Consider the following 11610-nt stretch of genomic DNA (forward strand, 5'->3'; position numbering starts at 1 on the left):
GTATGTTAAGTTTTGTAATATTTGTTGCAAAAGTATTATTTAGTATTTTTTTAAAATTAGCCAAGCTCACTTCTTAGAAAGACAGAGATTTCAAAATAATAAACAAGAGTGAAAGTATTGAAATAGAAAATGAAAACAGGAAAACACACAGGTGAAAACATAAACTGATCTGTGTATATAAACTGTCTTCAATACGTTCATTCTAGTGATTCGGGTCTCTTTGAACACACTGGTCACTTTGGTCTCATCAAATCAATTTGTCTTGCCAACCATTCAGTCTGAAAGACGTTGAAATGTCCTACAGGCTGGAAGTGAGCGAAATGGTATTCAGATGTCAAAGTTCAGCGCTTTTTATATTGTTATAGAAATTCAGAAAATGCGGAGGTCTTTCGCTGACAGCTCCATGCTCTTTAATTACTTTCAGTTTCCGTAAGCTTCATGCAATATTTCGGGTCATTTATGTAAATACTAATATTTATCCAAAATGTATAACTCTTTGTATTAGCTAGGTCAAAGATGCGCCAATAATCAGAGAAATTCCCTATAGTACCGATAACATTGGATGGTAAATTTTTAATTAGAGATCAATCAAAACGTAACTTTCACCGTTTATTATTTTATACTAAGAACACAGTCTATTTAATCAATATTAGTTTTAAAGATACGAAACAGTTTTCTGAACACAATTTAGAATTCAGGAAACTAATTTTGTCAATCCCTGCATCTAAATACATTTGGGGTATGCATACGCTCCAAGAAAGAAATACTACATCATTTTATAAGTAATATTGTATATCATATTGAAGGTAGGAGGGTTCAACTTAAGCACTAGTTGAATACGTCTCCTTTCAGAGTTATGAGCTGCTGAAAGTACCTTAAAAGTGTAAATACGAAAAGAAATGTGCTCAAGTTTGAAAACTAATGTACTTAACTCTAGCGGCGGGGGAAGAAAAGAAATATAAACGAAATAGTAAACGAATTAGTAAACATTTTAACTATATCTCCATAGTTGCGAATAGTACACTGTAAAAGATCGTTGTGTTATTTCGACGATATGCCTATGTGTTAACACGATTGTGTTAAAATATGACACAAACCGGTGGTTAGAACAACTGACTCTGCATTTGGAGTTGAGTGTCAAATGCCGATAGTTGAAATGACACAGAGCCTGTGTGTTAAATTAACACAAATGTAGCATCTTCGGTGTTGTTTTCTGTGTGATTGCCAAATATGTTGGACATCTAATTATAAAGGCTTATGAATTGAAGCTACAGACAAACACAGTAGAAAGAAATACTTAAAGAAATCCAGGTATACACAAAATTTCAACATGTAAACCGTGTGATGTGTTTTCAATTGTTTTACATATTGTTTTGGAAGAAATATGTGAACAGCGAGAAACAACATCGTATTACTGTGTCACTTCTACACTACACTAGAGCTCACCAGTCAACACCGGGGTCTGTGCTTCAAAAATGGCGGGAAAGTAGGATATCACGATTAAGAGTTTAACGATATTTGGAAGAGAGAATAAGAGAGAAAGATCATAAAAAAGAATAAAAAAACAGAACTCGAAACTTATGATTAAGGCCCGGATTTTTATGTAGTGTAAAGTGCCGAAATATGTACATAAATATGTAACAAAAATCAATGAAATATGTAAGAAATATGTTAAAAATATGAAAATATGTAAAAATATTTTTTCGTGTTTATTTTGTGTCTGTGCTATTTTCTTAGCTAATAAATATACTGTAACATCTTTCTGTAATAACTTCCTACAGATACGTACACATTTTCAAGAGAATCAAATGAAAATATGTATCAAGAAAGTAAAAAATCACATTATTGAACATAAAAAATATTGATTTTTTTTCTAGCTTCTCGCTAACATTTGCAATCCACCCGAAATTACTTGCAATGTACGTTAGTGAACATTGAACAACAGGATTTTTGAACGCACTTTGAGAATCACGCACTGCTGCACTGGACTCTGCAGGAAATGTGGTGACAACTGACTTTACAGCATCAAAATTTTCATTGTAGAAGTTAACAGCCTGTATCCAAGTGCCCCACCGTGTCAGTACAGGCTGCGGTGGTAGCGACATATTTGGTAGCATATTGTTGTAGCACTGCACACGACCAGGGGCTTTCACAAAAAAAAAAAAAAAAAAAAAAACTTTCTTAGTAGAAGACACAAGCTTATTGACTTCAGGAAAGTTGATCCGCACTTCCTCTGCTACACGATGTAATCCATGGACCAAACAGCACATATGAATGAGGTTTGGGTAGAACACTTTAACCGCATCGGCAGCTCTTAACATGTACGCCGCAGCATCAGAACACATCAGAAGCACTTTTTCTGCAGGAACACTTTCTGGCCACAACACTCTCAGTCCATCATTTACGAAACGTGCAACAGTGGAATGGTTTGTTTTGTCCAAAACTTTTGTACAGATCAGAAATGGTCGTGATGGAGAATCAGGGTCAAGCTTTCCTGCTACCAAATTGGCAATGAAACGTCTTAATACGTCTGTAGTTTCATCCACCGCAAACCATATATGGGAATCACCAATTTCAGCTCGAATGTGTTTGATAGTATCTTCATAGCACACATCCAAATAATTTTTGCGGATAGTAGATTCGTCAGAAATGTCTCTCTTGCAATATTTTTAAAAAGGGACGCGAACTGTGAGACTTGCAATTTATACCACGGTATCTCTGCTGCTATGAACGCATTGGCAAGGTCTTTGTAAAATTCACTGCTGTTTTCAGATGCTGGTTTTGTTTGGGTTAAAAGTTTTTGCTTTGTGGCACGCTGTAACACCTTGTTTTTCATGTGAATAGCTGTTTTCGTGTTCTGGTCCAATTGCGACTTCCTTGAACCCACTTTCTTATCGAATACTTGACAAAATACAATTTTACCGTCTGTGGTATAAGCGTCATCCATAGCTATCCACGATTCCAATTTTGACGCTAAAGAGGAAGCCATCATTGAAAACAAGAAACAAACTGACTCGGTCACAAGCTGCACACTAACAAACCGGTTGCGAAACTGAATTTTTTTCCCTTTGTTTGAAGGAAGAAGTGGCGAAGTAGCCATCGAGTTATACAAAAGAGATTTTTTATTCGATTTAAGAAACAAGTGATAAAGCCTAGCCGCTCCAATCACCTCCTTCTCATCGCCACCCCCACCCACACCCGTAGAGGTTGCACATACAAAAAAAAAAAAAAAGATGAGAGAGCCAGTCAACTGTGTGCATTTTAGTTTGTTTTGTCGGTACATATCCGAGTGGCGTCTGCTTGCAAAGGCGATAAGGACAAAAATCCTTATATTGTTTTCTTTCTTTATATATAAAAAACATTTTTTTTCAGGATTGTAAGCGATAACTGACTACGTTTCTTTGCATATTGTAGGGTGTATGATTTGTTTTAATCCAGCTTTCCCGCAATGCAAATCGGTTGAACAAAGTGAGAAAAAAATACAGATATTTAAATAAAGTACTTTTTCAGTTATTGTTCCATATATAGGCCTATTTTTATTTCCGTATTATTTAAAGAAAATTAGCGAAAAGGAGCAAGGAAACTGAATTTATGTAAAAATATGTACAGTAGACGGAAAATATGTAACAGACTTCAAAATATGTAAAAATATGTAACGTGATTTTGGTTTATATGGCTCTTTACTTCGTAATTTGCGAACATTTCATATTTTCACCAGCGTACATACAAAGGAAAAAATATGTAAAAACATAAAAATCCGGGCCTTACTTATGATAATATTTCAGTTTCGCAGCGCCGTGGTGCCAGAAAATGGAACTACGCTGTCTGCCGGTTGCTGTTTCGGATACGGGTTAATATAGCTACTTAAAGTATCAGGTGGAACACATCGAATTTTGGAAACCTTGTGCTGTTAGATAAAAGACGTAAAGGCATGGCTCGGAGGGAGATTATCGTAATATATGTTAGCACCGTGAAAAGAAACCCTAGTATTGAGTGTGAATTATATAATAATCTACATTAAATTATTATTGTGCTATGTTCCTTCTACAAGGTTTCATCATTAGACAATTTGTGAAGTGAAGTTGTATTCCGTATTGCTGGAATGGTTCTTTTCGAGTGATGTGATTAGTGGTTGGCCAGTTTGCCTTATGTATCTGGTCGTTAAGTAGAAATTCTATGACGTACACAAAGGAATTTTCTCTCTATTTCTCGCAAGAACATTTTATTCTATGAAGAAGGGTGAAAATATATTATATAGAAGATTATTGAAGCACCTATATGAGTTGTAAAAGGGACAAGCAGTTTTACTCATTGGTAAGTGACTCAATTATATGCTCTCTGGGAGACCCGGGTTCGATTCCCAGCGGGAGCTCATATAGTTCGGATTCCACGTTAATCAGTAGGTCCACGTCTCATATAGCCTCGCTGCTGAACGGGACGTAAAACTCAAAATCACCTCACCTCAATTATATGCTTTGATAATATATATAAAATAGCAATATATTAAATTATGTTGTAAGAATAGAGATTGTAATATATATATATATATATATATATATATATATATATATATATATATATATATATATATATACATATATATATATATCTATATATATAAAAGAGAACGTACAAATCCTTTGTCCGCTCATCACGCTAATACGGCTGAACCAATTTCTTTCATTTTTGGGGGGTTATTAGGATTTGGACCCTAGATGGTTTTTATCATATCACTTTAATTTTTAATTACCAGTGTCTTGAGATAATTGACCATTCAAGTGTCCATAACGTACAAATCCTTTGTTAGTTCATCATAGGTAAAAATAAACGTATTTATATGCAACCCGCATGACCGTGTCACTCGGCGGGTTAACATAAATGACAGGCGATATAATATCACTTGAAAGCGAAAAAGTAAAAATTATCTAAGTAACAAAGTTTATTGCGTTCCGGGGTGACCGCAGCGAAGCGGGGTGAACGCTGCTAGTATATATATATATATATATATATATATATATATATATATATATCCTTTCAAGTTTGTCATATAAATATTTTCGATAATATACAGCTTTTCTTTGCTATAAAACTAAAATCAATATATTCATCTGACCTATAAACCCGATAGGTAATGAGTTATTTCGATTAGTAGCTTGTTTTACCTTACTAAATCATGAAATTATTACTCTAATGATTTGAACTTAATTGTGATTTCAGTGTAGTGAGTTTTGTAGGGCAGTATTAGTTGTCCCGGCTCACTTCCACCCAACGTCACTTCTATTCCATACTCTATGGGACGGGGTACGTTGCAAGAGGCAAACATATTATAAGGATATAGGTAAGAGTTTCCTATCATTCTTGAACAAGACGTTGGTGAAGGTTGTGTTTCGCATCATCAAAAAATGCTTTACAATACATGCTGGGGGTGGGGAACAAAATTTGTTATGAAGATTTTCAATATGAAGTGTTCTCCAGTTTACTATTCTTATTTTAAAATCTTTAGTAAGCGTAAGCATGCACACCACATGATTTTCCAACACATGGTTGACATCAATACCACACACGGAGTTATTCAACACCGGAAGAGTTGCCGTAATAACACAGAAGTGGAGTTTACTTAACACCAAAAACAGTGTTAATCTGATCGTCTGACCTTGAATTTTAACACAGGGAGTGTTGAATTAACACCAAAAAAGTGTTACTTTACGACTTTGACCTTGAATTATGACACAGATTGTGTATTGAAATAATAACAAAATGATGTTGAAGTAACACAGGGGCTGTGTTATATTGATACCTGACATAGTGTAATATTAATACAAAATAATTAACACACTACACACAGTGTAACTTTCTTCGTGTTGGTGCAACACCGCCACAAGTAACACTCAACACTTTTTTTCCACACTATCGGCCCTGACACGGTGTCGAATCAACACCGAAAATACTAACACATCCAACTTCAACACCGCCCAATACCGGTTGTGTGCTAAAGACGTAACACACCCCCTGTGTTAAACGCCAACACCACGGGGTCTGTATTGAACTAACACGCTGCAACTATTGCCCTGTGTTAAAATTGAGTTCAATTAACACAACCATATTTACTGTGTATAGTACCAATACAATAGATTTTAGAGGAGTAAGTTGCGTCATTGACAGAAATACGTTTGATGATGAACTTCATCTTCTGCAATACTCTGTCTTGATACTGCACAACTCGTAAACATGTATATTTAGATTAATCTGTATTAACACCTCGATACTGTCTCAAACTGCATGACATAGATTCCATAGATTTCATATTATGTTCTGAGAAAGCTGATTTCTCGAACACTGAAGACAATAGTTGTCAATGAAGTTGTTCTTCTAGAAAAGTTTATTAGAAAATTTTTGTTTATTTGAAATAATAAATAATTATCTTCCGAAGTTCTATGTTATAATTTTTGTGCACCCCAAATTCTATCACTACTTACCTGACACCCACAGCATTGCACCTTTTCACCATGTCCTGAAATTCTTGCTCATTGCCTGACCTGGTTACTAAGTTATAAGAAATAGGTTGATAACGCTCATACCAGGGCCTAGTTTCAAGGATTACATTTTCACTTGGAGGAGAGATCTGCATAAAAGTTTTTTTTAAAAAAATATATTGTACAGTTACAACCAAAAGTGAGCATATACCACGTATATTTTTCTATTATTAATAACATTCTAACAAATTAACCAAATAAAAGACACTTTTAAACGAGAACAGGGAATTCATTGTATCACAGATTCATTCAACTCAAAATAGTAACAGAAGAAAAAGGAGATAACTAAACTCAAGCTTTGCGTTTATGGTTTACCTAGGTATGATAGTCCTCTTTTTAAGTAATGAAAAAGAAGTTCTTAAAAGCATCTCTGGTAAAATTTGAATAATGACGTATTTGAATATTCTATCAATATAGTTTGTGAATTTCGTCATTTATCTTTCAACGAAAAGTATATTAGGTTAAAGTGATCAAACTAAGGATGTTATAAAATAGAGGATCTGCACATATGATTCTTCATCCTATTAACTCAATAAAACCAAAAACCAACTGAGAATCGTCACGTCTGATTGGCTACTCTCGTTTCCACCATGAATGTTGTCTCAAAACATTGCGATCTTAGTTTGCCTGGCGGATAGAGTGGGTGTGGCGAAACTGTGAAGTATGGGTGGGTTCACGATTTTCTTGTATACGCAGATTCTCTATTTTATAATATCCTTGGTTCAAACTATCCATTCCTTTATCAAATAATTAATTATTAGAATAATTTTAATATAATACAACAAATATTTGAATTAGTATAGAAATAAACAACAATGCATCCAATTATTATTAAAATGGGTCAATAATTCTTTGAGTTATAGTTTAAATAAACCAATAATTCCTTTAATAAATTATTTACGTAAACCAGATATTGTTGAAGTAAGAATTCCATAAAGAAAAAGAGTTTGAAAAGAAGAAAAATATTCTTACAATAATTGTACAACTATTGGAATTTTTACTATTCAAATAAACCAATCATTGAATCAATAATTAGAAATAATTATACAAGTGGACAATAATACTATAAACAATAATTCTATGCAGTAATAATTATTGACTAATCAATCATTTATCTTTGAATTGTTATTCAAGTAAATCAATTATGAATTTAAGTGGAACAAGTTCACTCTGTCTTTGAAACAAACAACTAATTACAAGTAATAATTAATTAATTATCAAAATTTTAAAAATATTTTGCACGTAAAAACCTTCCTTGGAAATAGCCTATTATACTAGTGAAAACCACAGCAAAATATGCTCAAATGGTTCTTGATATATAATCGCAAACGTAGATACATACAGGTCAAATGTTTTTTCTAAAGCCAGCTTAAAACAGAAAACAGTTTTTGCACATAAAAGTGTACATCCTTTAAACATACCATCACGAGGAACAAGGGCCAGAACTGCTAAGCGACGAACTCACTTTCAGTATAATTTCTGTCCATTTATGCATTTTTTTATTATTCACTATTTCAGGTGAAACAAATTTCTTATTACGCCTAAAATAGCAGATTGAAATCTTACCAGTTACTGTATCTGTCATAATTAAATGTGATAATTGGTTTGGCGAAACAAAAATTAGACCAAACGATTCAATATAGTTTTAATTCAAAGTATGTAAAAGGAAGTGACAAAGAAAGGGCCATTATATCAAATAAGACAAAGAAATAAAGCATTAAACATGTTCTACGTATTAAGGTTATTCTTCTGTGTATTTTGACTTTATAAAATTTTGTATAAGGAGTGAACAAATAAAACCCATTCGGTACTCTTAGTAGGACAAGTTGAAGACATAGGATTGCATTGTTGTAATGATGTGTATGCTTGTAGCATTTAATGTAGTGATCATTGTGAAACGTTTCCTGTCTTTGCAGGAATAAGATTTGAACCATGACATTCACTATCCCAAATTCGTCCAGATCGGATTAAGGAGCAGTCATCCAGTTTCTGAATGCAGTGCAGAGAGATGTCAACCGGCTGAGGCATGTCGTCCGATGAAGTAAGTATTACTGGTCTTTAGTATCAAAGAACTACGTAGTCTCTTCGTGTTTTAGAACAACTTGTGACGAAGGTTTCATTGGTTAGTTTCAAATAAGATTCCCTTTCCAGCACCGAGGTTAAACAAAACGTGTTCCTGTACTTTAAGGAATCCAAACCGTCATTACGTGTTAAAGGTTTCCGCCAGAATCCAACCTGATACACTGCACTAGCCAGTAGACCGGGAGAAAGGGCTAACTTCTAACATATAAAGGTAATCAAAAAAAAAAATATATTGTTTTTTCACCCACCACCTTCGAAAATCGATATGTCATCTACGACGTACATGGAAGATCAAAAATAATCCCTATCAGCATCGACGACTTTCTGCCAACGTTCTGGAAGGTCCTAGATTCCATCGCGGTAAAGTTTGGTGGGCCGTGAAGCGAAGAAGGTATCAAGTTCATATTGCTCCTCTACTAAGGATTTGAACTGGTGTCCTTTAAGGTGATTGTCCAAGAAATGGAACAGGTTATAATCGGACGATGCAGTGTCCGAAGAGTATGGTGGATGAAATAGTGTTTCCCATCCAAGGAGTAGAATGGTGTCCCGGGTCATCCTAGCCACGTGGGGCTTAGCGTCGTCCTGTAACAGGAGGACCCCTTTGCGATTCAGAAGTGTTGCTCCAAGTGTTTTGAGTTTTTCTTGAACATGGCTCAACTGCTGACAGCATACAACTACATTGATGCTCTGATCAGATGATAGCAGTTCCCAATGGACGATGCCGCGAGCAGTCCACCAAACACGTAGGAGGAACTTCTTCTGGTGCAGTGCTGGTTTCGGCTGTTTTGGAACCGGTTCATGGGATGTTAACCAATAATGAAGGCGTCGTGGAGTTGCATACAGAACCCATTTCTCATCACACGTCAACACCTTGTCCAGAAATAGCTCCTTCCTCAGAACAGACAACAAAGAAATACAGATATCTGCTCGCGTTTCCTTCTAACCCGAAGTCAAATCATGTGGAACCCAACTTGTGGTACTTCTCAAGTTGACGGAGGTGCTGCCGAATGGTTTCTATACTCACCCTGAATTGTTGTTCCAGTTTCTCACATGTCTCGCCACTGTTCGCCTCAATTGCTGTCTGAAGATCTTCATTTTGTATATATATATATATATATATATATATATATATATATATATATATATATATATATGTGTGTGTGTGTGTGTGTGTGTGTGTGTGTGTGTGTGTTGTTCTTACTGCACACGGTGCGTTTTCGAGTGTTTCGTCATCGTTCTTAAACTTGTTAAACCACCGCTGCAGTGTCCGCGTAGTTACGACACTTCATTAAAGGCCAGACATATCTTCTTCCCCGCTGCAGCTGCGTTTGACTCCAGAATGAACTCGTACAGCATGTATGCCCTTTTTGACGCTCTGTGGAGGACCCATGTTCACTCTGCCCTTACGCAAGTTCACGGTGTAACTGAAGTGCCACAGCCAGGAAGTATGTTGAATATACCTACACCAACAACTGACCTTCGCTTTTTCTCCATTCGCATTCAACTCACGGTGTGAGGGCCAATTCAACACAGACCTCCATAAAAAGCAACAGAACTTTCTTGGTTACCTTTCATAGTATAGTAATATTGTAGTAGTTTTCTGCGATTTTAAGGTCCACAAATAACTTATTGATTATTATTATTATTATTATTTATTGCAAACGTTTATGTACATGTAAACTTTTCTTTACTGAAAAATGTCACTAAAATAACTTTTGGAAGTTAACTTTACAGAGGCAACTATTTTAGTCCTACCTGCACACCTCCAAAGTCATAGGGTGCCAGAAATCTTTCGCATTCTTCCGCAATGTCCTGCCATCTCCATTCAAACAGATGAACAATAGGCTTTGTATTATTGTTTGGAGGAGTTTTCTGCGATTTTCCACTCAGCACTAACAGTATTAGAGCTATAAGAAATATCATACTCATAAATGATTTTGAATTATTGACAGCTAAATTTCTGTAAGACAAATATGTGAAGAACATGTGCAATGCATCTGATCAAGTCCGTTAATCATAAATATTAGTAGAGATATTGAAATATGTGAAAAGTTCTGAATCAATATGCACTTTGCTGAATCAATAGGCATTATGTACACTTGTTACTATGCTAAACCTCGTTTTACCGCAATTCCATTTCTTATTTTTCACATAAAGAAGATAATTGTCTTATAATTACAGAGACTGCAGAATTTTCTTTTGACAATATTTTTTTTTTACAATGACATTCGCACATGCTGCATCTGTGCCAATATGTAATAAAGTGTTGTTTCGTTATTGGTTACAGAGTATTAGCAGATGTTCGTAACATTGTCGCTAGTTTCAAACACCTATGTTGTGAACATCATTTATTTATTCAACAAATATTGGGAGCAGCATGAAAAAAAAAATCACATAGAATATTTAGCGATCAATGATAATGAAATAGAAGGACTGTGTTTAACAAGCCCCATTACGGAGAAATTAAAATACCGCTAATTTTATAGTAATTGTGTGATATCTTCAAATAGATAAAAGATAATCGAAAAGTGGAACAAGACCTCGCTTATTTTATATGAGATACCGTTATCACCAGTCACTTATCTGCTTCCGACTTCCAGCCATTTAGAAAATCGATATTTATTTTCGCGTTTCTAAATGGCTGGAAACGGAAAGCTACTGAGGGACCCCTGATAATGGTACCTTATGCAAAATAATATTGTCAAGGCGCTCTGTCCAACATTTGAATTATCTTTTAACTATTTGAAGAAGTGATGTAAAATTAGTGGTATTTAAATTTTCCAGTGATTAGGCCTCTTAAGGGAGAGAACTGTATCGACCAGGGACTGTATTTAAAGATATAAGCACGTTATGTGCTGGGGGTTAAAAGGGGTCTGGAAAAATGTCAGTCAAGATAATGGTCAATTGAATCAAACCCAGGAGCTCCAGACTACGACAAGAGAATGGTTCGGATTTATTAAAAGTCCTCAATACATTATTTTTCCTAAAATAGTAA

The 11610-nt window shown here is 35.0% G+C and overlaps 1 pseudogene; it reads right to left on the bottom strand.

Annotated features, from left to right (window-relative positions):
- The window catches only part of LOC145676599 (alpha-amylase-related protein-like), a 116161-nt pseudogene extending 105617 nt beyond the window's left edge, over positions 1–10544 (bottom strand).
- Positions 10545–11610: the final 1066 nt, after the last annotated feature.

This window comes from Thermobia domestica, unplaced genomic scaffold (genome assembly GCF_964235325.1).
Source record: "Thermobia domestica unplaced genomic scaffold, izTheDome1.hap1.1 HAP1_SCAFFOLD_238, whole genome shotgun sequence".
Lineage (NCBI taxonomy): Eukaryota > Metazoa > Arthropoda > Insecta > Zygentoma > Lepismatidae > Thermobia > Thermobia domestica.